A 27,388-nucleotide genomic window follows, 5' to 3' on the forward strand; every position below is an offset into this window, starting at 1 on the left:
TAGGGATACATTTGTCACAAAGCCAGTATTTTCCCAATGGAAGACTGCCTCTCCCCACCTTATGCTGCTGAGAATAAACCCCAGCAGTTGTCCAGAAAGAGCCTCTCAGCAACAGTTGACTGCCTCCAAAATAATGTGCAGCTGGATGAGCCTGGGTCATAGTTCCAATGCATAAGTTTCCAGATTCAGAAGACTCTGCCCAAGGGTTTGCAAATCAGGCATGACTTGACAAAGATGTAAACTGAACCAGGGTGTTCTCCACAGTGTCCTGGGTCAATATTTATCTCTCAGTCAATAATGCAAAACAGTCATTTTCAATTAAATTATATTATCCTCTGGACCAACATGGCTTTCATGGGATCCAAACCTTAAACCTTCATATAATTCCCATTTGAAGCAATACTATACATCAATATTTAGTATATGGTGCTCTCAAAGACTTTTCAAATTATTTTTTTTTGTACAAATCAAGCTGTTTACAAGGCATGATCTTCTATTCTACTGATCACAACATAAATGGATCTGATATAACACTCTAATTATGGTTACAGTCTAAAATAAATTATTCTATTTCTCAGGAGACCATTGTAATTTCTTCTGATTGACTATCCTCTTAAACGTACCAGTTGGAACTTCACTGGTCAAACTGTTGCCTTTGAGCTGAAAGGTTATAGGTTCAAGTCCCACTTCAGGACTTAAGCAAACAATCATGCCTGACACGTCAGTGCAGTGCTGAAGAAGTGCTGCTTTATTGTGGGTGCTTTCTTTTGGATGAAATGTTACTGAAGGGGTTCATCCTGCTACTTAGGTGGATGGAAAAGACCCTGTGGCATTATGTTAAAAACTGAACCAGGGTGTTCTCCACAGTGTCCTGGGTCAATATTTATCTCTCAGTCAATAATGCAAAACAGTCATTTTCAAATTGCAGTAGAATCTCCTGGTTATATTGTTAAATTTTTTAAAACTTTTCTTTCTTTTCCCCACACTACCGCCTAACAGCAGTAGGGCTTATATTTCCCCAGCACCCATGTTGTGTGTGCAGGTGTGAGACACAGTGAAAGACACATTTTCCACCACCAGGAAGAAAGGAAACACCCGAGTGGCCAGTGGCAAGCAGCGCCCTTGACATCAAAGGGCAATGCTGTGTGATCAAACAGTGAAGGGGAGGGCAGGGATTAAATCAAAATAGAGTTGGAATGGGAAATAATGCACTCCACTCCCTGCAATGCTCACCTCTCCCTGAACAGCTCAAGGGTGTTGGTAGACACCGTGTGCTCCTTCTCCAGGGACACCCGGGCACACATGTAACCATAGAAGAGGGGCAGGCAATCAGCCATCACATTGCAGTTTATGTGGACTTGCTAATTGAAACATAGCTGTTACGCTTCCTACAGTGGTTGTATTTGAAGAAGTATTTCACCACTGTAAAAACACTTCAGAACATCCAGCGGTCATGAAAGTTGCTGTATAAATGCAAAGTCTTACTTTCAGAAGCTCTCTTTAGTTAGTACAAAATAGATAAGCAATTCAGGAGGGACTGTATATTATAATTAGTCTTAGGCATTGTAATGCAGCTAGTTGATTCTTTTTTGGCAATAGATGGACATTTTTCCTCCTTGGTATGGCTTGTGCATTGGCAAGAAAGTTGGGAGAATATAGCAAGAGTGAATACATAAGAAATTTGTTGCTGAGAATCTTTTTCCTGTTTTTCCACAAAGCATTACAAGCCAACTGAGCAACTCAACTATTGAGCTGTATCAAACCTTTCTTCCGTGCATTTGAATCTCATTAACAGCCCAACTTGCTTTATTTCTTTGCCACTTTCAATTCTCCACTCATCCCCCAAGAAACTAGAGAGTGCAAAAGACTGCAAGAAATTACAGAGTAGTGAATGCAGCCCAGTCCATCACAAAAACCAGCCTTCCTTCCATCAAGTCCATCTACACTTCCCGCTGCCTCAGGAAAGCAGTCACATAATAAAAGCCTCCTCTCATCCGGTTTATACTCTCTTCTATCCTCTTCCATCGGGCAGAAAACATGAAAACATGTCTCAACACATTTAAACTGAAAATGTGTTGCTGGTTAAAGCGCAGCAGGCTTATGCCCGAAACGTCGAATTTCCTGTTCCTTGGATGCTGCCTGACCTGCTGCACTTTAACCAGCAACACATTTTCAGCTCTGATCTCCAGCACCTGCAGACCTCACTTTTTACTCAACAGATTTAAAAACAGCTTCTTCCCTGCTGTTATCAGACTTATGAACGGACCATAGATATTTTAGAGTTGATATTTCTCTGCACCATCCCTGTTGATGTAACACTATATTCTGCATTCTGTTCTATTACCCTGATGTATTTATTGTAAGGGATGATTTGTCAAGTTAGCATGCAAAACAATACTTTTCACTGTATCTCAATACATGTGACAATAATAAAACAAATCAAATCAAATCAATCCAGGAGATTGACGGTGGTCAATCAGCTGCTTGGTCCTCCCTGAGTCCAGGGATCAATGACCTTCCAATCTGGAGAATAGGCCACAGTCAGTCTTTCAGTGCAAATGCAACCAACCTGGGAATTACAGGTAAATGATTCTGAGTGCTGGGGAGACATCAGTGCAGGGCAAGGATCAATATTTCCTGCAGTAATACAAAAGAAGGGATTGAATGTGATGGAAGCAAGTGGAACAGCAGATGATGCAGGAAAGTGAATGTGGTAAGGTGACCCAGTGAGTGAGTAGAAACACAGGGGGAAGGAAAGGTTAGTAGTGTGGGATGATGAAGTGGGTGGGAGCTATTGAGTGAACATGATGCATGCAATCATGAGAACTGTACTCTGTAAGCCTTGGCTGAGGGGGAACGTTGACCCTGTGAAGAAGAGATATCAGAGGAAAGGTGCTGGCATTTACACTTGCAGAGCACAGACAATCATTAAGCTTCTTCCTGCACTGCAGGGTATTCCATTTAATCTGGTACACATCACCAAGTGGCTATCTGAGTGCAGTCTGACTTGCTCTGATGGTGTGACATACTTTGGTAATGAGCAGGTAATGATTACCCTCCTTTCCACCGGTGCCTCTGGCTCCCTGTCTGTGAAGCAGGAGTGAGCTTTGCTTTCTGAACCATGTCCTCAGTTATAGTAATCGAGCCTCACTCTGTGAGGGACAAATGTTACAGTGTTCGAAGTGGTGTGCAGCTGAGCTTCAAGTATGGCACCAGTGGTTTGAAAGCCAATAGGTCCCGGCAATGACGAGCACTTCAATACCTACTGCCTCATTGTTCTACAAGAAGGATATGGAAGAGCTCAGTTGCATAATTAACGAGTTGAAGATTGGATGAGAAAAGTCGGTATTAGCTGTAGTGTACTAGGTAAGTACTAGTGTAATAGAAAGCAGGAGGCATCAGCTGGAGGCTCAGTGAAGATGTTACCTAGTATGGTGACGAATCATCTGAAAATGGACCTTCCAGCTCAATGAGCAAACCTACATCCAGAGTGTACTAAGTGCCAAGAATAACAGTCAATAAAGTGCTTTCACTGAAAATTGGAAAATTCAGTCCTGTGAATTGACATTGAGAAAGATTTTTATACCCCGAGCAACCAAAGCTTTTTATGCTTGGCATACTGATTTCATTGACTAGTGTTTCAGAATATTTAATTAATTCTTCAACTAAAAGGAATCAATGGAAATGAATAGAATTAAGACATAGTTTTTTTCCCATGGGCCTCTCTTGGTTTTAGCATTCTTAACAGCACAATCCTATAAGCCAAGCTCATTCATAAAGGCCAAGTGGCTTGTTCCAGTGGATAGCATGCTAAATATGGTAGATTTTAAGAAAGGGAAAAACTTCCATTTTGGGCATGATTATAGATCTGGGCACACTTTGAGCTTAAAATTGCACACAACTTTACAAATTCAATTTAGTTGCTCAATATTTTACTCAAACCCATTTGTGTAATCACAAACATAAACATTTCCATGAGCCAGCTCAATCAAATAGTTGAGAAGATAAAATTGTGCAGGTTCATTGATCCAACAGTAACAAGATTTATTACAAAACTTAAGCATTTTAAAATCTTCCCAGTTCACCACCTGTGACCCCAAACTATGTGGAATCAGAAACCATTCCTGGAAAGAGGGGCTGTTGTCAATGTTTTCATCTTTTACAATGCAAATACAGGACAAATGCAAGAATGCCAAATTTCAGATCATTGCAACAATTTACAGGAGGAAAGAGAGCCCATTATTTGTCAAGTCTACTCTAATAATTTCCATTGCTTTCACCAGTCAGATTTGACCTGTCCATCCCAGCCACCCCAAGATGTCCCCTTTGTTCCTCCTCTAGTATCCTGGCCACTAGTATCAGTCTCACCCACCTGTCTTACCTGTCCTCCTGAGGATGCTCGATTTATTCCCTCTCTAAAAACCTTGGCTTACTGGGTCTAGACCTATTGATGATCTCTGCCTGTCACCTCGCAATCCTAGCAGCACTGACCAATCTGTCCTTACAAGAACTGCTAGAATTGTTGATCAGTCAAATTTACTGACAGCTCTCAAGAGTATGATTTTCCATCCATTGAAGGTTAAAGTCTGATCCTCACTTTATTTAGTTTGCTGCCATGTGCTATCACTGCAGGGAAAGCATTTTAAGGATGGTTGGTTTGGAATGAAGTTGGTGGCTTCCTCCAGAGTTTTCTGTTTGATGTTTTAGATTTTCAAAACCTGCAGGACTTTGTTTTTAATGGTATGTGTTTTTAAAGATGCATGAATAAAATCAGCTGATTAGCTCTTCCATTTTCAGAGTGAGGAGGATGAGTGTGTGTCATTTTTACAGATTACTGTTGCTATCCTATGGTATCTGCCACCTCTACCAGTGTATGGTACTGGGTAAAGGCAACTTACCAAACCTCCTTTGCGTTTGCTTTGTCTTAGGCCCATCTAATGATAAAGGGTAGAAGATATGGCACCTTTGAGTATCTATTAAAGAGATATTGTTCTAAATAACAAGAAGGTGTATTATATGATAGCAATAATTAGAACTACATTTGGTTGGACCTAGTTACTAGGACTTTAGGGGGCTGTACAGATACATTTGTTCCCTCCAAGGTCTAGAGTATAGTCCACAGACTATCTTCAGTGTAATGGGTGGAGCTGATGTAACATAAGCATTAAGTCCTCCAGACCATTACCTTATCATCTTTTCCCAAGATTTGTCTCCCATAGTTAAATTATTACACACTCATCCATGTAACTATACTACATTTACAACTAGCCTATCTTTCCCAAAGTCTATGATTTCAAAATTTCAGGCACTCTTGGTGTTGCCATATTTTTCCAGCATTAACTCTCTTCAAGCTTAGAAGAATGACAGATGTCTTGCTTAAGAACTATTTAGGAGAAAGTGAGAACTGCAGATGCTGGGGATCAGAGCTGAAAATGTGTTGCTGGAAATCTGAGTTCATCCCTCCAACCACAAGGGATGAACTCAGATTTCTCCAGCTTCCTCATTTCCCCTCCCCCCCCCACTTTGTCTCAGTCAAATCCCTTGAACTCAGCACCACTTTCCTAAACTGCAATCTTCTTCCTGACCTCTCCACCCCCACCCCCACTCCGGCCTATCACCCTCACCTTGACCTCCTTCCACCTATTGCATTTCCAACGCCTCTCCCTAAGTCCCTCCTCCCTACCTTTTATCTTGGCCTGCTTGGCACACTCTCCTCATTCCTGAAGAAGGGCTCATGCCTGAAAAGTCAATTCTCCTGCTCCTTGAATGCTGCCTGACCTGCTGCGCTTTTCCCCAGCAACACATTTTCAGTTAAGAACTATTTACCCAGGTTCTGATCTATGGGTCATTACTTTGTTGGATAAACTTTATTTCCTGGGTGTGGAAGTTTAATCTCCTGAGTTTTCTTCACTCTTCTCTTGTAAACAAAGGCAGTTGTAATAGCATCTGGGGTTTCTTTAATCTTGTGAATGTCCATCTAGGAAGATAGATCCTCTGCATCAGGAAATCACTTTCAAATTGGAAGAGGTAATCTCCATTTTGCAGTATCAATGGACGTTGGCTTCAAATCCTTGCAAATGCAAATTATTATCTAAGAAAATATAAAATCAAAAATTCAAAAGTCCTTGTAAAGCAAATGTGCCTAGACAGGCCCAGCACTGATAATAACCAATTGTTACCAGAGAAACCAAACAGGTCTGGCAGCATCTGTGTAGAGAATGCAGAATTAACATTTCAAGTTCAGTAGAAGGGGTACCGAACTGTCATATTGCTCTGCTTTCTCTCCACAGACATTGCCAGTCTTACTGAGTTTCTCTAGCAACTTCTGTTCTTTGTTTCAGATTTTCAGCATCCACACTTCTTTGTTTTATTTCAGTGTTTCCTGACACCATCAAACTCTGTTTCATTCATGCACCTATTTTCCGTGCCTGCAAGGATTTTACTGTATGGATGATGTTGAGGGGTTCAGCCATGAATCTAAGAAGCCCAATGAAATCTTCTACAGTGATGACAGCAAAATAGTGTGGCTGCAGGGAATCTGGAAGAAACACAGTGAATGTTGGAGAATCCCAGTGGGGCTGGCAGCACTCAAACAGAGAGAGTTAACTCAAGTCTGAAGACAGATTCTTTCATACAGTATAGAAATCATACAGCACTGGAAACATTAACTCTGTTTCTCTCTCTTTATTGATACTGTCAGACCTGCTGAATTTCTCCAGCAGTCTCTGTTTGCTTGAAATCTTGGACACGTTGACAATGGTTTGTTTCTCAATCAATTATTATCTGAGAGGTATTCAACCTCCTTTAACTCTCCTCAGAACGTTGATGTTGTGGCGCGTGTGCAGGCTCAAAAATGAAGCTGATTAATTGGGAGCAAAGTGTACACTTTCAATTTGTTTGATAATTTTCAGCCTAAATAAATCCTAAAGCCTTCTGTAGCCTTCAGAGAAATGATCCATAGACCAGAACCTGGGTAAATAGTCTAAATTTTTTTTCTGGCCTTATCACTGTTCTTATAGCTCTGCTTTGTGGAATATAATTTTAATGGTGGCACTGTTTGTCGTGAAAGGTGATAACTATCTTTTACACTCCCTTTCCTTCCTGTCTGGTCTTTCCATAATCTTTCATCAATCTAATCCTTTTCCATTAGAATCTGTGGCTTTACTCTTGGAGCCTTCTGTTGCTCACCTGTGGAGCCCCCTTTGCTAAGGTCTCTGTGTTTTCTAATTGTGGCTGGCTTTTCTCTTTCTTTCCTGGTTCACGCTCTTGTCCTTGCCCTAGTGCTTCCTACCAGCTTCTGATTGAATTTTGATCTTTGGAATACTGAGTGCCTTTTCGCTGCTTCCACGGTGGTTGCTATGCTTCTTTGTCAGTTTTATGGTACTAGCAGAATATCTTCATCTCTTTTAAGACAGTAATGCCCTGACAGCAGGGAACTCACTTGCTCTATTTTAGATTAGATTAGACTTACAGTGTGGAAACAGGCCCTTCGGCCCAACAAGTCCACACCGACCCGCCGAAGCGCAACCCATACCCCTACATTTACCCCTTACCTAACACTACGGGCAATTTAGCATGGCCAATTCACGTGACCCGCACATCTTTGGACTGTGGGAGGAAACCGGAGCACCCGGAGGAAACCCACGCAGACACGGGGAGAACGTGCAAACTCCACACAGTCTGTCGCCTGAGTCGGGAATTGAACCCGGGTCTCAGGCGCTGTGAGGCAGCAGTGCTAACCACTGTGCCTACGATCGTCTGAATATTTTCCCCTCCTTGTGGTGGGGTTTGGTCCATACCGCTGTGACCATGTGACATTTTCCCAGATAATCATATCTAGTATCTTGTAGTATCTACTGTCTCTACTAGTGTATGGTACTGGGTAAGAGTTGTTTGAGATAGCTTGTTGGCATTTACATCCTCTGTCCTGTCTTAGGTCTATCTAATGATTAGTGGTATAGGCTGCACCAGTGTAGAGTGGAAGAAGAAGAAGTATTCTATGACAAAAAGAAGGTTTATTTAGTAACAATTAAATACAAATAAATTTAATCAAACATTTTACAAGGACCCTAGGGAGCTGATACAGTTACATCTGATCCCTGCAAAGGTTAGAATAGAACTCCTTGTCTCCAGCCAGACCTACAGTAGAAAAGGTGGATCTAGGGATCAGGGTAGAAAGGTTAAAGGCTTTGCTATGCTTGGGTTGGGGACTTCTGAATCTGTTCCTGGGTGGAGCTAATATAACAGAAACATCATTTATCCAAAAGAAAGGTGTTCTCTTTTCTCATTCAGAGGATCAGTAACAGTCATAGTTTTTGTATTCCAAAAGATTTTTTGGAATACTGTGTGCAATTCAGGTCTCCCTCCTAGTGGAAGGATGTTGGGAAATTTAAAAGGCTTTAGAAAAGATTTACAAGGATGTCGCTGGGTTGGAGTGTTTGAGCTATAGGGAGAGGCTGAACAGGCTGGGTCTGTTTTCCCTGGAGCGTCAGAGGCTGAGGGGTGACCTTATAGAGGTTTATAAAATCATGATGGGCATGGATAGGATAAATAGACAAAGGCTTGTTGAAAAGTGTGACGCTGGAAAGGTACAGCAGATCAGATAGCATCCGAAGAGCAGGAGAGTCAATGTTTCGAGTGTAAGCCACTCATCAGGAATGTGGGGTGGGGGGAGGGGGCTGAGAGATAAATAGGAGGGGGATGGGCCTGGGAAAGTGATAGGTAGATGCAGGTGGGGGATGATGACGATTGGTCAGAGCGGAGGGTGGAGCGGATAATTGGGAAGGAAGATGGACAGGTAGGACAGTTCAAGAGAATGGTGCTGACTTGGAGGGTTCGATCTGGGATAAGGTTGAGGGGCTGGTGAGGAAACTGGTGAAATCATCATTGATCCCATGTGGTTAGAGGATCTCAAGGTAGAAGATGAGGTGTTGTTCCTCCAGGTGTCAGGTGGTTTGGATTTGGCAGTGGAAGAGGCTGAGGACTTGCATGCCCTTAACAGAGTGGGAAGGGGAGTTGAAGTGGTTGGCCACAGGGTGGTGGAGTTGTTTGGTACGTGTGTCCCAGAGATCTTCCCTGATACATTTCATGAGTTGGTCGCCTGTATCCCCAATGTAGAGGAGACCACATCGAGAGCAATGGACACACGATGGTGAGGTGTTTGTGCAGGAAAATCTCTGCTAGATCCTTTGGGGTCTTGGACGGAGGTGAGGGGGGAGGCGTGGATGCAGGTTTTACATCTCTTGCAGTGGCAAGGGAAAGTGGTAGTTGGGTTTCTGGGAGCATGGACCTAACATGGAATTGCGGAGAGAATGGTCTCTGTGGAATGCTGATAGGGGTGAGGAGAGAAATATATCTCTGGTGGTAGGGAAATGGCGGAAGATAATGCACGATATCCGGAGATTAGTGGGGTGGAAGGTGAGGACAATGGGGGTTCTATCCTTGTTGCGATTGAAGGGGTGGGGTTCAAGGGCAGAGGTGCGGAAAGTGGAGGAGATGCACTGGAGGGCATTATTGACCACGTGGGAGGGGAAATTGTGTTCCTTGAAATAGAAGGCCAACTGGGATGCTGTGGAGTAGAATTGCTCCTGCTGGGAGCAGATATGGCAGAGGTGGAAGAATTGGGAGTAAGGGATAGTGTTTTTACAAGAGGGAGGGTAGGAGGAGGTGTAGTCCAGGTAGCAAGGGGAGTTGGTGGGTTTTAAGTAGATATCCGTGTTGAGACAGTTGCCAGAAACGGAGAATGGACAGGTCCGGGGGGGAGGGAGGTGTCCTATATGGCCCAGGTGAACTTGAGGTCAGGGTGGAAGGTGTGTGTGAAGTTGATGAACTGTTCCATGTATCCGATGAAGAGACAGGCATAGCTGGAATTCATGCGGGTACCTCTTTGGTCTGAAGGAAGTGGGAGGATTCAAAGGAGAAGTTGTTGAGCATGAGAACCAGCTCAGCCAATCGAATGAGTGTGTCAGTGAAGGTTTACTAGTTAGGTTGGTGGGAGAGGAAGAAACAGAGGGATTGGAGACCTTCGCCATAGCGGATGGACAGGTATCGGGACTGGATATCCATGGTCAGATGCACTGGCACCATTCCCCACATTTTCCTCTGCTACATCGATGACTTTGTGCTCCTACAAGGAGGTCGAACAGTTCTTCAACTTCACGAACACCTTCATCCTGACCTCAAGTTCACTGGACCATCTCAGACACCTCCCTCCCCTTCCTGGACCTCTCCGGTGACCGACTCAACTTCATCGACTTCACACCTACCGACTCCCAAGCTACCTGGACTACACCTCCTCCCACCCCACCTCCTGTAAAAACGCTATCCCTTGCTCCCAATTCCTCTGCCTCTGCTGTATTTGCTCCTAGAAATAGCTATTCTACTTCAGTTCATCCCAATAGCCTCATAGTTCAAGGACCACAATTTCCCCTCCCACGTGGTCAACATCTCCTGCACTTCCTGCACCTCCACCCTTGAACCCCATCCCTTCAACCACAACAAGGCTCGAACCCCCGTAAGTCCTCACCTTCCACCTCATTAATCTCCAGATACAATGCAGTATCCTTTGCCATTTCCACCACCTTCAGTCAGACCTGAGCACCAGAGCTATATTTCCCTTCCCACCCCTATCAGCATTCCTCAGAGACCATTCTCTCCGCAGCCCTTCGTTAGGTCCATTCCTCCCACCAACCCACCCTCCACTCCCGGCACCTTCCCTTGCCACCACAAGAGGTGTAAAACCTGCACCCACACCACTCCCCTCACCTCCATCCCAAAGCCCCAAAGGATCTTTCCACGTCTGACTGAGACTTTCCTGCACCTCCACATATCTACTGTGTTCGATTTTCCTGCACATCCAACCACCCGATCAACTGTGTCCATTGCTCTAGATGTGATCTCCTCTACACTGGGGAGACAGGACACCAACTTGCAGAATGTCTCAGAGAACATCTCTGGGAAACACACACCAAACAAACCCACCACCCTGTGTCCGACCACTTCAACTCCCCCTCTCACTGTGCCAAGGACGTGCAAGTCCTGGGCCACCTCCACCGCCAAATCCAAACCACCTGACAACTGGAGAAAGAACACCTCACCTTCCACCTTGAGATCCTTCAATCACATGGCATCAACGTCAATTTCACAATTTCCTCATCTCCCCTCTCCCAAACTTATCCCAGATCCAACCCTCCAACTCAGCACCACTCTCTTGACCTGCCCTACCTATCCATCTTCCTTCCCACCTATCTGCTCCACCCTCCCGACTGACCTATTACCATCACCCCCTACCTATATCTCCCTAAAACCTTTGCAGCTACCTGATCCCTACTCTCCTATTTATCTTTAAGACCCCTTCCCCCCCACCCCCCCCCCACCACCCCCACCAGACATATCCTGATGAAGGGTTTATGCCTAAAATATCGATTCCCCTGATATTCGGATGTTGCCTGACCTGCTGTTCTTTTCCAGCGCCACTCTTTTCGACTCTGATCTCCAGCATCTGCAGTCCTCAATTCTCCAAGATCTGGAGCTGGAGTTGGATGAACTGCGGATCATTCGGGAGGCAGAGGTGGTCATAGATCAGAGTTTTAGGGAAGTAGTTACTCCAAAAGTTATAGAGAGATGGGTGACAGTGAGGGGGAGTGAGAGGAAGCAGCCAGTGCAGGGACCCCCTGTGGTCATTCCCCTCAAGAACAAGTATACCGTTTTGGATACTTGTGGGGGGGATGACTTACCAGGGGTAAGCAACGAGGTTCAGGCCTCTGGCACGGAGCCTGTCCCCGTTGCTCAGAAGGGAAGGGTGGAGAAAGGTAGAGTGATAGTTATTGGGACTCAATAGTGAGGGGCAGAGATAGGCGGTTTTGCGGGGGCGATAGAGACTCACGATTGGTATGTTGCCTCCCAGGTGCAAGGGTACGTGATGTCTCTGATCGTGTTTTCCGGGTCCTTAAGGGGGAGAGGGAGCAGGCCCAGATCGTGGTCCACGTTGGCACTAACGACATAGGTAGGAAGAGGGGTGAGGATGTTAGGCAGGCTTTCGGGGAGCTAGGTTGGAAGCTCAGAGCTAGAACGAACAGAGTTGTTGTCTCTGGTTTGTTACCCGTGCCACGTGATAGAGAGGCAAGGAATATGGAGAGAGAAGAGCTAAACACATGGCTAGAGGGATGCTGCAGGAGGGAGAGATTCCGGTTTCTGGACAACTGGGGTTCTTTCTGGGGAAGGTAGGACCTCTATAAACAGGATGGTCTACACCTGAACCTGAGGGGCACCAGTATCCTTGGGGGGAGGTTTGCTAGTGCTCTTTGGGAGGGTTTAAACTAACTCTGCAGGGGCATGGGAACCTGGACTGTAGCTTTAGGGTACAGGACCTTGAGTGTAGGGAGGTTAGGAACATGGCATCGATCTCGAAGGAGGGTGCCTGTAAACAGAAAGGTGGTTTGAAGTGTGTATACTTCAATGCCAGAAGTATAAGAAATAAGGTAGGTGAACTTGCAGCATGGGTTGGTACCTGGGACTTCGATGTTGTGGCCATTACAGAGACGTGGGTGGAACAGGGACAGGAATGGCTGTTGCAGGTTCCAGGGTTTAAATGTTTTAGTAGGGTCAGAGATGGGGGTAAAAGAGGGGGAGGTGTGGCATTGCTTGTCAAGGATAGTATTACAGCGGTGGAAAGGGTGATGGAGGAAGACTTGCCATCTGAGGTAGTTTGGGCTGAGGTTAGAAATAGGAAACGTGAGGTCACCCTGTTAGGAGTTTTCTACAGGCCTCCTAATAGTCCAAGAGAAGTAGAGGAAAGTATTGCGAGGATGACTCAGGAGAAGAGTGAAAGTAGCAGGGTGGTTGTTAAGGGGGACTTTAACTTCCCAGATATTGACTGGGAAAGCTATAGCTCGAGTTCGTTAGATGGGTCGGTGTTTGTCCAATGTGTGCAGGAGGGTTTCCTGACACAATATGTAGACAGGCCAACAAGAGGTGAGGCTATACTGGATTTGGTTCTAGGTAATGAACCAGGCCAGGTGTTAGACTTGGAGGTAGGTGAGCACTTCGGGGACAGTGACCACAACTCGGTGACTTTTACTCTAGTGATGGAGAGGGATAAGTGTGCACTGCAGGGCAGGAGTTTTAGCTGGGGGCAGGGAAATTATGATGCGGTGAGGCATGACTTAGGATGTGTGGATTGGAAAAATTGGCTTCAAGGGAAGAACACAAATGATATGTGGAGATTGTTCAAGGAACAGCTAATGGGTGTCCTTGATAAGTATCTACCCGTCAGGCAGGGAGTAATGGGTCTTGTGAGGGAGCCGTGGTTTAATAAGGAATTGGAATCCCTTGTGAAAGGGAAGAGGGTGGCCTATGTAAAGATGAGGCGTGAAGGTTCAATTGGGGTGATTGAGAGTTATAAGGTAGCCAGGAAGGATCTAAAGAGAGAGCTAAGAGCAGCAAGAAGGGGACATGAAAAGTCCTAGTTGGTAGGATTAGAGAAAACCCAAAGGCTTTCTAAAGGTATGTCAGGAATAAAAGGATGACTAGGGTAGGTATCGGTCCAGTCAAGGATAGTAGTGGGAAGTTGTGCGTGGAGGCGGAGGAGATTGGAGAGACACTAAATCAATACTTTTCGTCAGTATTCACTCAGGAACAGGATACTGTTGCTGATGTGAATATTGAGTCACAAGTGATTAGAATGGATGGCCTTGAGGTATGTAGGGAAGAGGTCTGGGGAATACTGGAAAGGATAAGTCCCCTGGGCCTGATGGCATTTATCCTAGGATCCTCTGGGAAGCTAGGGAGGAGATAGCGGAGCCATTGGCCTTGATTTTTATGTCGTCGTTGTCTACGGGAATAGTGCCAGAAGACTGGAGGATAGCAAATGTGGTCCCCTTGTTCAAGAAGGGGAGTAGGGATAGCCTTAGTAACTATAGGCCGGTGAGTCTCACTTCTGTTGTGGGCAAAGTCTTAGAGAGAATTATAAGGGATAGGATTTATGAACATCTGGATAGGAATAATATGATCAAGGATAGTCAGCATGGTTTTGTGAAGGGCAGGTTGTGCCTCACAAACCTTATTGAGTTCTTTGAGCAGGTGACCAAGGAAGTGGACGAGGGTAAAGCAGTAGATGTGGCGTATATGGATTTTAGCAAGGCGTTCGATGAGGTACCCATGGCAGACTAATGCAAAAACTGCGGAGGTATGGCATTGAGGGTGCATTAGAGGTTTGGATTAGGAATTGGCTGGCTGGAAGGAGACAGAGGGTAGTAGTTGATGGTATAGGTTCATCTTGGAGTGCAGTTACTAGCGGTGTTCCACAAGGATCTGTTTTGGGACCATTGCTGTTTGTCATTTTTATAAATGACCTAGAGGACGGGCTTGAAGGCTGGGTGAGCAAGTTTGCGGATGACATGAAAGTCGGTGGAGTTGTGGACAGCGAAGAAGGATGTGGCAGGTTACAGCGGGATATAGATAAGTTGCAGAGCTGGGCAGAAAGGTGGCAAATAGAGTTCAATGTAGCTAAGTGTGAAGTCATTCACTTTGGTAGGAATAACAAGAAGATGGATTACTGGGCTAATGGTAGGCTACTTGGTAGTGTGGATGAGCAGAAGGATCTTGGTGTCCATGTACACAGATCTCTGAAAGTTGTCACCCAGGTAAATAGTGCTGTGAAGAAGGCATATGGTGTACTGGGCTGTATTGGTAGAGGAATTGAGTTCCGGAGTCTTGAGGTCATGTTGCAGTTGTATAAGACTCTGGTGCGGCCTCATCTGGAGTATTGTGTGCAGTTTTGGTCGCCATACTATAGGAAGAATGTGGAGGCATTGGAACGAGTGCAGAGGAGGTTTACCAGGATGTTGCCTGGCATGGTAGGAAGATCGTATGAGGAAAGGCTGAGGCACTTGGGGCTGTTCTCATTGGAGAAAAAAAGGTTTAGGGGAGATTTGATAGAGGTGTACAAGATGAGTAGCGGTTTAGATAGGGTTGACAGTGAGAACCTTTTTCCGCTAATGGAGTCAGCTGTTACTAGGGGACACAGCTTTAAATTAAGGGGTGGTAGGTATAGGACAGATGTTAGGGGTAGATTCTTTACTCAGCGGGTTGTGAGTTCATGGAATGCCCTGTCAATAGCAGTGGTGGACTCTCCCTCTTTATGGTCATTTAAGCGGGCATTGGATAAGCATATGGAGGTTATTGGGCTAGTGTAGGTTAGGTAGGCTTCGGTCGGCGCAACATCGAGGGCCGAAGGGCCTGTACTGCGCTGTATTTTTCTATGTTCTATGTTCTATCTTCTCCCTGGGTTGGGGGAGTCCAGAACTAGAGGGCATAAGTTTAAGGTGAGAGGGGAAAGATTTAAAAGGGACCTAAGGAGCAATGTTTTCATGCAGAGGGCGGTGTGTGTATTGAATGACCTGCCAGTGGGAGGGTGGTGGCTGGTACAATTACAACATTTAAAAGGAATCTGGATGGGGACATGAATAGGAAGGATTTAGAGGGATATGGGCCATGTGGGACTAGATTAATATAGGATATTTATTCATTATGAACAAGTTGGACTGAAGGGTCTGTTTCCGTGCTGTACGGTTCTATGTCTCTATGAGTCTATGACACGATTTCCCTACAATTTGCTATGGGCCAGCCTGAGACACCTCAGGATGCTGTTTTGCACCAAAGACTAAGTGTGGTTAAAAGCTGAAATTCACATTGTTTAGCATCGGTGTTAGCACAATTTGGTTTACTTTAGGCCACCATAATAATACAATTAAAGCAATTTGTTTCAATTTCATTGCATTAATCACAACAGATATCATCATTATTTTTACTTAATTTATGTTCTATTGTAGCTTGATCTTCAACTTGTGAGTTTACAGAAAACAACAAAGATGACTGCCACTAATTCAGGTGCTTCCCCATACCATTTCCATGAAGATTTCTCTGTGTTTCCCCACGCTGCTATCAAATTGTACATTTTCCCATAGCACAGAATGGCTCAATAGATTAAATTATTTTCTGTGCGGGTGTGCATGCAATATCTGATATTCAGAACGGCATTCAATTACAATCTAATTTGTGATCCCATTGACAAATGTATGAGCGTCAGCAGGTCCAATCACAACATCCGTTCAAATAATTAAAATCCCTTTTACTCATCCAGAAGGGATTTGGGATCTCTTATTAACTTTTTCTCCAATTGAGATGCTCTCAATTAATGTACATGCATTTGTGGGAAGACCATGTCATGAACGTGTAAAGAAAGACAGATGGAATAAAAAATAATAGCAATTTATTGTAATGTGTACTTTACAAAAAAAATACTGTGAAATGTTTTACAAGTCACCATACCATGGCGCCTAAATTAATGACAGAAGTCATAAATAAGAAGAAAAGTAGTAATTTATCACAGTTGAATTTACGACTCCTGGTTTTTGGGTTATGCTGGAAAACCAGGCCAAAACTGCCTCTTGGGCCTGGCTGAGACTGAGAAACTGGACCAAGACTGCCCCGCCATGTCAAGATGAGACTTCCATGCCAGGTCTAGACCTCCACACTAGGAGCCACCTCCAAAGCAAAGATGAAAGCTCAACACCAAGATGAGACCTCCCTGCCAAGACTGGACCTTCATGCCAGGCTATTGGAATACTGGAAGCCATCGAAAAAAACCTCCACGATGGGACGAGACCTCCTGAACAAACTTAAAAATCACACAACACCAGGTTATAGTCCAAAAGGTTTATTTGGAAGCACTAGCTTTTGAAGCGCCGCTCCTTCAACAGCGTTCCAAAAGCCAGTACTTCCAAATAAACCTGTTGGATGAGGACATGGTGTTGTGCGATTTTTAACTTTGTCCACCCCAGTCCAACACCGGCTCCGTCTGAACAAGACTGCCAGGCCTGTACAACCTTTCCGGGCAGCTGGAAACCACCTCGTCGCTGGGCCTGGGCCAAGAGAAGACCCCTTCCTCCAAAGTCAATAAGAGAAGGTATTGTACCAGAATCATCTTTACCTACCCTTCATTCAAAAGATTGGAGGCCATCTGGTTCATCAAGGCAGTGCCACCCAACCTCTTTACATTTTGGCCACTGATGCACTCCTGCAGAAGACAGTAACAAGGGAAACGTGAAACTAGTTCCAGAAAAGGTTTAGAAAGTTTCACTCTATTCCTAAAATCACGCAAGGTTTCAGGAGACCATACTGAATGCCATTCTACCACTTGAGAATCGTCTTCCCTGGTTTTGAGGCCACATTTTCCGACTTACATTTTGGGAAATGTTGGGTCGTTTATGAAATAATGTCAATGTGAAACTACATGATGTAATGTGTACAAAATGTTCCTGACACTAGTTTTGTGGATGCTTCGAGATATACTCCTTTGTAGTTGTGCCAAGTAGAGGAGCCCATTTCCCTGGTGGTTTTCTTTGTTGATATTCAGTGGAGTTCTGTCAAACTCTAGAAGAAGCGATGCAGTGTCAAGCGTTCGGTTGATTGATTTATTGTTGTCACATGTACCAAGATTCAATACAAAGTGTTGTTTCGCATGCTAAACAGGCAGATTGTATCGTGTAAAGTGCATCAGGGTAGCAGAACAGAATGAAGAATTTGGTGTTACAGCTGTCGAGAAGATCTGGAGAGAGAGAGATCAGAATTAACATTTGAGAGTCTGATAACAGCAGGAAGAAGCTGATCTTGAATTTGTTTGGATGTGTATCCAAACTTAAATATCTTCTGCCCAGTGGAAGAAAGTATAATGGGGTGGGAAGGATCTTTGATTGTGTTGGTTGCTTTGCTAAGGTAGTGGGAAGTATAGATGGAGCCATTGGATGGAAAGCTGAACTTGCATGATGGACTGGGCTGTGTTCCCGACTCTGTAGTTTCTTGCGGTGTTGGGCAGAGCAGTTGCCAAACCACGCTGTTGATGCATCCAGAGAGAATGCTTTCTGAGTGTCTACACTATTCTAAAAATGGCCTTGAGTACTCTTGCTTTGAATCAATTCAGTTTTTAAAAACGATTCTGTTTACGCTTGTGTTAATAAACTTGTTGGATACTGAGGTCAACAGCTTGTGAATGAGTTTTCTTTAAATACTAAGTTTAATCAAAGGATTAGAAATATATGACTAAACAATTAGTAGTTCATGTACTTACTCTTGCCTGTTCCAAAATTACTCCTTAATATAACAACTGCTGGGCTATTGGTTACAATTTAAAAAATAACTGAAATAGGTCAATCAATCAGTCTCGTGAATACAATTGAAACACTTTTAACATAAATGAATTAAAAAGAGTTGGCAGTAGTAATGAATATGATTTCCTCTTTTATATATTATCTTGGTTTCAGTCTGTCTGCATATGACTATCTTCATTATTTTTAAAAATCCAATTGTAAAGTCTCTAAAAAGGAGAATAACAATCTAGTGAACGAAAAGAATTTCTAATTACAACTTAGTAATGTTCCATGGCCTGCCAGAATGGTTCAGTGACTTGATGTGAAATTTGACCAGGCTAGTGGCTGTGATATTTATGCTAACCTTCAGATTAAGTCATTAAATGCTAGGCACATAAAGTGAACATTTCCCGGCTCTGCAGCTGGGCTGGAGGGAACTGCCCTATAGTATAGACAGTCGAGCAGATGGGCCCAGGGGTGTTGTGTCTTGAGGGCCCAGAAATGCTGAGTAAGTTCTAGCTAGATGCAGGCACTTCCTCCTCAACTTGGACTTCCACAGGCTTAGGAATAGGAGGCAATGTGAAGTTCGAGAGGCAGAACACCTCTGGAGAGGGACTTCTGAGGTAGTTGGGGGGGGGGGGTGGTTGGTGTGGCATGCATGGTGTCCGTACATGGCTCCTCCCCCATATGAATGCCTCGCAGCACCACCCTGTCCCATTCTGAGGAAAGGCTACCTGGAATGAGGGCAAGCTCTGAGCACCAATCACTAAGTGCAGGTCCGTGCATTTATCAAGGAGACACTGAGTATGACAGATCTGATGCTTCATAGCAGCTCCAGCTTGACCATGGAGACAGAAGTGGAATGATGTATACCAGAGCCAGCACAGTACATATGATGCTGGTGTACTCCTCCAACCTTCAATCCAGTTTCTTAAGTGGCTCTGACTAACTTGCCTGCTGCTCCTGTGACATCTTATGGATTTTAGCAAGTTATAAATGGCCAATGTCATGGGTTTTGTCTTCAACCAGTGGCAGAGATGCACTCATCAGAATGTGCTCCTAAGCCTAACCTAACTAATGTAGTCACTGAGGTGTCAGTATCTCAGCAGGTGGAGGGTACAAGAGGCAGCCTTGCTGATTCTTCTTTTGAGGCATTTGTGACTCCTTCCTCAGAGCTGGAGGAAGTGGTATTGGCTGGAGAGCCTATTCTCTTTAGCGTAGGTACTTTGTGGATGCTGCTGGTACCTACAGAAGATGAGAGATGGAATGAGTTGTGCAATAACGGTAGATGCTTGGCCATGTTAACATTGCATTTACAATAGTGGTAATGGAGGAACAGTCAAAAAAGCATGATGCTGGAAAAGCACAGTTGGTCAGACAGCATTCGAGGAGCAGGAGAATCAACGTTTTGAGCATAAGCCCTTCATCAGGAATGTAGGGGTGGAAGGCAGCCAAGGGGCCTCTGAGATAAATGGGAGAGGGTATGGAGCTGGGGGCAAGGTAGATGGGAATGCGATAGGTAGATGCAGGTCGGGGTGATGGTGACAGGTCAGAGAGGAAGGTGGAGCACATAGGTGGGAAGGAAGATGGACAATAGGACTGTTCTAGAAGGCAGTGCTCAGTTGCAGTTGAATCTGGAATAAGGTGGAGGGGAGGGGGAGATAAAGAAACTGGTGAAATCGACATTGATCCTGTATGTTTGGAGGGTCCCAAGACAGAAGATGAGACGTTCTTCTTCCAGGCATCAGTTGGCTAGAATTTAGCGGCGGAGGAGGCCCAGGACTTGCATGTCCTTGGCGGAGTGGGAGGTTGGGTGCTGACCCAACCAGTAGCCTTCCACTGACATACTCGTTCGATTGGCTGAATTAGTCCTCAACCTCAACAATTTCTCCTTCGAATCGTCCCACTTCCTTCAGACCAAAGGGGTAGTCATGGGCCCAGCTATGCCTGCCTCTTTGTTGGTATGTGGAACAGCCCATCTTCCACAGCTCCAGCAGCACCATTCCCTACTTTTTCCTCCACTACATTGATGACTATATCCATGTCACCTTGTGGTCTCACAAGCAGGTTGAACAGGTCATCAACTTCACGAACACCTTCCACCCTGACCTCAGGTTCACCTGGACCATCTCAGACACCTCCCTCCCCTTCCTGAACCTCTCCATCTCCACTTCTGGTGACCGACTCAACACAGACATCTATTTCAAACCCACCGACTCCCATAGCTACCTGGACTACACCTCCTCCCACCCACTTCCTGTAAAAATGCTATCCCTTATTCCCAATTCCTCCGCCTCCACCACACCTGCTCCCAGGAGGACCAATTTCACTCCAGCACATCCCAGGTATCCCCCTTCTTCAAGGACCGCAATTTCCCCTCTTTCATGGTCAACAATGACCTCCAGTGCATCTCCTCCACTTCCCGAACCTCCGCCCTTGAACCTCACCCCTCCATTCTCAACAAGGACAGAACCCCCCAGTCCTCACCTTCCATCCCACCAACCTCTGGTATGATACCATACCTGGAGTACAGATTTGATCTCCTGATCTAAGAAGGGATATATGTGCCTGAGATGGAGTATAAGGGAGATTCATCAGATTAATCCTTGGAATGACAGGATTGTTCTATGAGGGGAGATTGAGAGGAATGGATCTGTATTCCCTGGAGTTTGGAAGAATGAGGGGGCAATCTAAATGAAACTTACAAAATTATTACAGGGCCATGACAGGGTGGATATAGATAAGATGTTTCCCTTTGCTAGTGAATAAGGAACTAGGGGCTATAACTCAAAATATAGGCTAAGCCATTTAAGACTGAGATGAGAGGTGCACCTCTTCTATTAGCGGTGCTAAATCTTTGGTATTCTGTACCTTAGTGGGCCATGGAACCTCAGCGTATGAACATGATCAAGACATACATCGATATATTTTGAAATGTTAATGGCTTGAGAGGTCATGGAGATCATGCAGGAAAATGGCTTTGATCTGTTGGTGGATCAGGCCTGATGGGCTGACTGTCTTACTCCTGTGTTCCTCATTAGGATATTAGTTACTATCTTATTGACAGGCAGAGGAGTCTTGCAGACTCATATGACCTACTCCTTTACTCCTGCTCTTATTTCCTACATTCTTTTTTTGAAGAAGATTTTTAATATTTTGCAAAATTATAAAATTACAATAAAAATAGTATAACCATCATATAGTATAACAACAATAACAATTAGCTAACTATTACACTACATTACAAACAAATAAAAAAAATCTACCCATACCACAATTCAATAAATAATTAAACAAAATAAGTTAAATTAAATTAGGTTGAATTAAATTGAATTACACCACTCAGTGCAACCCCACCAAAGCTCCCCATCATCAGGAGCATCAGTTGGCATTCCCATATTTATTCGGGATTCTTCCTGTCGGAGTCCCTGACCCATCAGACCCAGTATTTGTGGCTATACAAAGGCCCTGCTGACAAGTCTGCATTCTATATAGTTCAAAAAGGACCACCACGTCCTAGAAATAAGTGCCATTTTCTGGTGCATCATACTTGTAAGGAAGTCTAAGGAGACACGTTCCATAACTAACCTGTGCCATCCTGCCAGACCCAGGGGATTTTCTGAGATCCAATTTGTCAGAATGTTCTTCATCACACAATATGTAAGAATATTAAAGTTTCCTCCCATGCTCATCGAAAGAAGGCAGATTTGGCAGGTTTAAGAGGTGGGATACCGGATCTGCCTTGACTTCGGTTCCCAAGATCCCTTCCAAAATATTTGCCATAGCGCCCTAATACCTGCAAAGCTTGTGGCGTGACTACAAGCAATAGCTGAGAGTACCAATGTCTATTTTATATTTGGGGCAGTTTGGAGACACTCCTTTTTGAAATTTCTCAATGGCCCTGTGGAGAACCTTCTGTTTCATAGTCTGCGTTCTATTACAGATCAAAATCTTTCTCACATTCTCCCAAATGTCCTCCCATGCCTCTGATGAGATCTCCACCCCCAATTCCTGAGTCCAGATCCTGCAGAGCCATTCAATGTCTTTTGAGACACCGCTTCCCAGTAAATGGTAGAGGGTACAAATCGAGAGAGTACCTGGGCACCGAAGTATTCTCCTCTTCACATCAGACCTATAGGGATTAATCAATAATGTGGTCTTTTTCTGTATAAAGTCCCGAATCTGAAAATAATGAAAGAGGTCCCTACTGGAGAGTTCATATTTCTGGCTCAGCTGAATAAAAGACATCATGACTCCCCCTCAAATAAGATTCCCAAACAGGAGACTCCTCTAGACTCCCAGAGCCTAAAACCACAATCCATTGATCCTGGCATTCCTATTATGGGAGTAAGAAGGGAAGTTTTATATGAATTGCCCTCGCTTTATCACATCATTCTCCACGCTTTAACCATGTTAGTGACAATTGGCTTTCTACAGTGCTCCATTACAGTCCTCATCTTGTATATAAACAGCAAATTAATAAGGGGACATTTTGTCAATGTCCAGCCATATTGAGCTTGGGTCCTGACAAACCCAATCATTCACGTGGGATAATAGGGAGCTTATTTGATATCTGTTGAAATCTGGGAATTTCCCATCCCATCCCCAGTGGAAGCTGCACTTTAGCAAGCTTTAATGAGAGATTTCCTGTGGTACCAGATGAAAAAACCGAGCCAATCATTAAGTCACCGCAACTCTTGCCGAGGTAACATTTAGAGGGAGCATTCTCATGGGATATAATGGACTGTTGTGATGACAAGCAACATGAGTTCGACTGGAACAACACTATTATTATAGGACAAGCCAAACAGAGAACAGCCAGGGAATTCTTAGAGGCATGGCACTCATCCACAGATTCAATCAATAAACACATCGACCTGGACCCAATTTACCGACCACTGCAGCAGACAGCTGGAACTGACAACTGGAAGCGGTAGAGACAAACCACTATAAATGCTGGAGGAAACATCACAGAAGCGCTTCACAGGAGGCTCCCAGGCACTGAGGATGTCACCTAGACAGGGAAGGAAACTTCTGCAACACAAATTCTCAGCTCGGCGAACAGAACCACAACAACGAACACCCGAGCTACAAATCTTCTCCCAAACTTTGATATAATAAACTCTAGTTATTCTGCCCAACCAACATATTGATAGAACCTCCCAAGGCTGACGGTCCTGCCTTATCTTCTCAAGCAACTGCACAAAATTAACTTTATATAATTGATCAAAGGCCAGAGCAATGAAAATACCTAAATAGAGAAAATCTTGCTGTGACACCTGAAAGGGAATTGGATGCCACCTTCAATATTGGGTACTCCGACAAGACCCCCCCATTGGCATGGCCTCTGATTTCATAAAGTTGATTTTATATCCCAAGAAAGAGCCAAATAAATAAATATATTCTAATAAATGGGGCACCGATGTTGACGGGTTAGATAAAAAAAAAGAAGAATGTCATCTATATAAAGGGTGATTTTATGTCCCCCTGATCCTCTTCCGCAGTAACTATATCGGGGTCCCTCTGGATCACCTCTGCCAATGGCTCAACCACTAATGTAAACCATAGCAGTGAAAGGGGGCACCCTTTTTGACTGCCTCTACCAATACTAAAATGGTCAGACCTTATGCCATTAGTGAAAACCGCTGCCATAGGATCACTATATAACACTGCCACCCATCTGGCGAAGATCCCGCCTCCCAAGACCAAACCGTTCCAGGATATAAAAGAGGTACAGCCATTCCACCTGGTCAAATGCTTTCTCTGCATCTAGGGAAACTACCAAGCCCAGAATTGACCCTTGCCGGCACACCTGGACCATATTCAGTACACTTCCAATGTTATTAGAGGACCCGCTGCCCTTAATAAAACCTATCTGATTCTCCTTTACAATAGAGAGCAATATCTTCTCCAACCTCAGTGTTGGAATTGTCAACAGAATTTTAAAATCCATGTTTAGTGGCGAGGTGGGCCTATACCAGGCACAATCCTTTGAGACTTTGCCTCCCTTGGGAATAAGGGAGCTATTAGCTTCTCTCAGAGAGGATGGGAGGCAGTCCAAACTGTGTGAAAACTATACATGTCCAACATTTGCCCGGCCAACATGTTTATAAACTTCTTATAAAACTCACTCTGAAATCCATCTGGGCCAGGCGCTTTACCGCTCTGGAGCTGCCTCACTGCCTCCTGTATCTCCTGGATTGTCAGAGGGGCATTCAAAAGAGACTCCTGCTCTGAAGTTACACCTGGGAGGTCCAAGGTCATAAAAAAGGACTCCATCTGGGCCAATGTGTCTTCACAGCCCTCTGATCAGTACAACTCAGAATAGAATTTCCTAAATGTCACGTTAATTGTTTTGGAATCGCAAGTGAGAGTACCAGCACACTCTCTGATGAATGTGATAGATTGGGGGGCACTCTCCTTCCTGTCCAGATATGCCAGGTATCTACCCGGCTTATCACCATACTCGAATAACTTCTGTTTCGCGAAGGAGATAACCCTCTTTGCTGTTTGGGTGAGTGCGGAGTTCAGAGCAGCCCTGAGGGCTGTAATCCACTGCACTTTGGTCACAGACACCTGTTAAAAAAAAGCCATCTTGGCTGCCTTCACCCAAGCCACAGACATACGCTACTGCTCTCCCATCTCTCCCACTTCCGGGTCACTGAGTAAGAAATAATCAAACCCCTTACATAAGCTTTGGCAGTCGCCCAGAGCACCAATGGGTTACTGGGTGTACCTGAATTAATATCCCAGAAAATATTAACCTCCCACGAAAAGTACTCAGTAAACTTGCTGTACTTCAGGAGAAAAGGATCCATGCTCCAATGCCACAAGCCTGTCCCATTGCCTCTGGCCTTAACCTCCAAACACACTGCTGCATGATCAGAAATGGCTATGTTCCCAATTCTACAGGATAGCACCAAATCCAAAAAGACTGGTGGAACAAAAAACATATCAATCCTTGTGTAGCACTTGTGTAGGTTAGAGGAAAAGGTTAAGTCCCTATCCTCAGGGTGAAAGCATCTCCACGAGTCCACCAGCCCCAACTCCCCACTCAGGTTCACCAGTTGTCTGGATTGCAGGGATATGCCCGCGAGACCCCTGGGCATCTTGTCTACCTTGGGGTCTATAAGACAATTAAAGTCTCCCTTGATAATCGTGTGGCACGTTCCAAGGCCATCAACCTTGAAAGACCATCCGTTAAAGATTTGAGGGCGTGTGCCGGGGGAATATACATTCAAAATCCCTTCCTTCTCCTCATGTATTAGAGCTTTGAGGATCACAAACTGCCCATATTCGTCCTTAATTTGGTCTAACAGCTGAAATGGGAGTTTCTTCTGGATGATTGTTAGCTACTCCTCTGATTTTGGAATTAAAACAGCCGAACCCTCCCTGCTGTAACTTTAAATGCTCCCTATCATCTAGGTGTGTTTCTTGCAACAGAGCAATATCGACCCTCTCTTTTCTAAGACTTGAAAGTATTTTCTTTCTCTGAATTGGTGAGTGACTCCCCTTAATATTTCAGGTGCACCATTTAAACAAGCAATAATTCATAGCCATCTGAACCAGCCTGTGACCCCCGACTCATAATGCACTGAATGGAAACAGCAAGAGATTCATAAAATTTAGAAAATACAACTCTAAAGACTACCAAAGCAAAACTTCTAAAAACAACCCCCACAGTAAACGAACATATGAAACAAATAAGAGGAGACTTTGCCCCTTGGGAACAGGGGGCATTCACACTCCCCACTAACCCCTCCCATGGCTCCTTCAAGCTGAAGCCGCGCCCCAAACACAGGCAAAACAAAATTTAAAAAACATGATTTGGAGATGCCGGTGTTGGACTGGGGTGTACAAAGTTAAAAATCACACAACACCAAGTTATAGTCCAACAGGTTTAATTGGAAGCACTAGCTTTTGGAGCGCTGCTCCTTCAACAGCGCTCCAAAAGCCAGTGCTTCCAAATAAACCTGTTGGATGAGGACATGGTTGTGATTTACACATGAAAGAAGTGAAACTATCACTGTATTCTAACAGGTGAAAGGCTTAACAGACAATCAATTTTTCAATGTATAATTTCAGTTACATCACACTGCGAATTTTTGCTATAAATTCTGTGTTACGATCGAGCCCTCCACTATCACCTGATGAATGAGTGTCGCTCTGAAAGCTAGTGTGCTTCCAATTAAACCTGTTGGACTATGACCTGGTGTTGTGTGATTTTTTTAAAAAATACATGTATCTTATAAACAAGGAAATTAGAAGTGGGCATTCAACCCATCGCACCCATACATCAACCCCAAACCAAGAAAAAGAAAAAAAGGGAATAATAAAAAAGGAGGAAAAAAGACCCCATATGTTAAAAGAGCAAAACCAGGTAAACAAAATAAACAACAGAGAAAGCAAAGGACACACTATTGTCCATATTGCTTGAACCAGCCAGTCTGTTTTAAAGCATCCAGGAAGTTCTTTGCCTTTTCTGATGAATCAAAAAGGTGCACAGACCCTCTGTGGTACACCACTGCTGGGTACCTTACAGAATACTGAATATTCAAATCTCTCAGCCTCTTTATTCATCAAAAGCTTTTTTCTTGCAGATTGCAGCCGCAGAAAAGTCCTGAAAGAACATAATTTTCGATCCCTTGCAGATCAGGGCCTGTGGATTCTTCCTCATTGTGCTGGAAGCTTCCAATACCATTTGCTTGTCTCTGTAATACTGAAATCAAATTAGAACCAGGTGTAGGAGCTGGCCTGATCCGGGCCTGCACACCGCGAATAGAGTGAGCCGGCTCGACTTACACCCGGCCTACCTTGGCTTCCAGTCCCAAGAACTTTGGGATCCATTGCTCAAAGAAACCGACTGGCTGATCTCCTTCCTCTCATTCCGGCAGTCTGATAACGCAAATATTTTTCCTCCGACCTCAATTTTTGAGGCCATCGACCTGCTCCACCAACGCCCGCACCTATGTCTCCAGGGCCTGGAACCGTTCCGCCGAGGATTCTGCCGTGGTCTCCGATGCCACTGTCCACAATTTGACCTCCTCTGCGTGTTGTCCGAGACACTGGATCCTCTGCTCATGCTTTTGTAGCATGGTCGAGATCAGTTCCAGCCAAGTCCGGGTCTCCTCCATTGCTGACTTGATCTTTTCTTGGAGTTTAGCAAACTCGGAAACCAGGCTCTGCTGTGCAGGTAAGTTCAAAGGACCTTCCGTGGAGGTCGATGCTGTGGGCTTGTCCGT

The sequence above is a fragment of the Hemiscyllium ocellatum genome, chromosome 34 (genome assembly GCF_020745735.1).
Source record: "Hemiscyllium ocellatum isolate sHemOce1 chromosome 34, sHemOce1.pat.X.cur, whole genome shotgun sequence".
NCBI classification, from domain to species: domain Eukaryota; kingdom Metazoa; phylum Chordata; class Chondrichthyes; order Orectolobiformes; family Hemiscylliidae; genus Hemiscyllium; species Hemiscyllium ocellatum.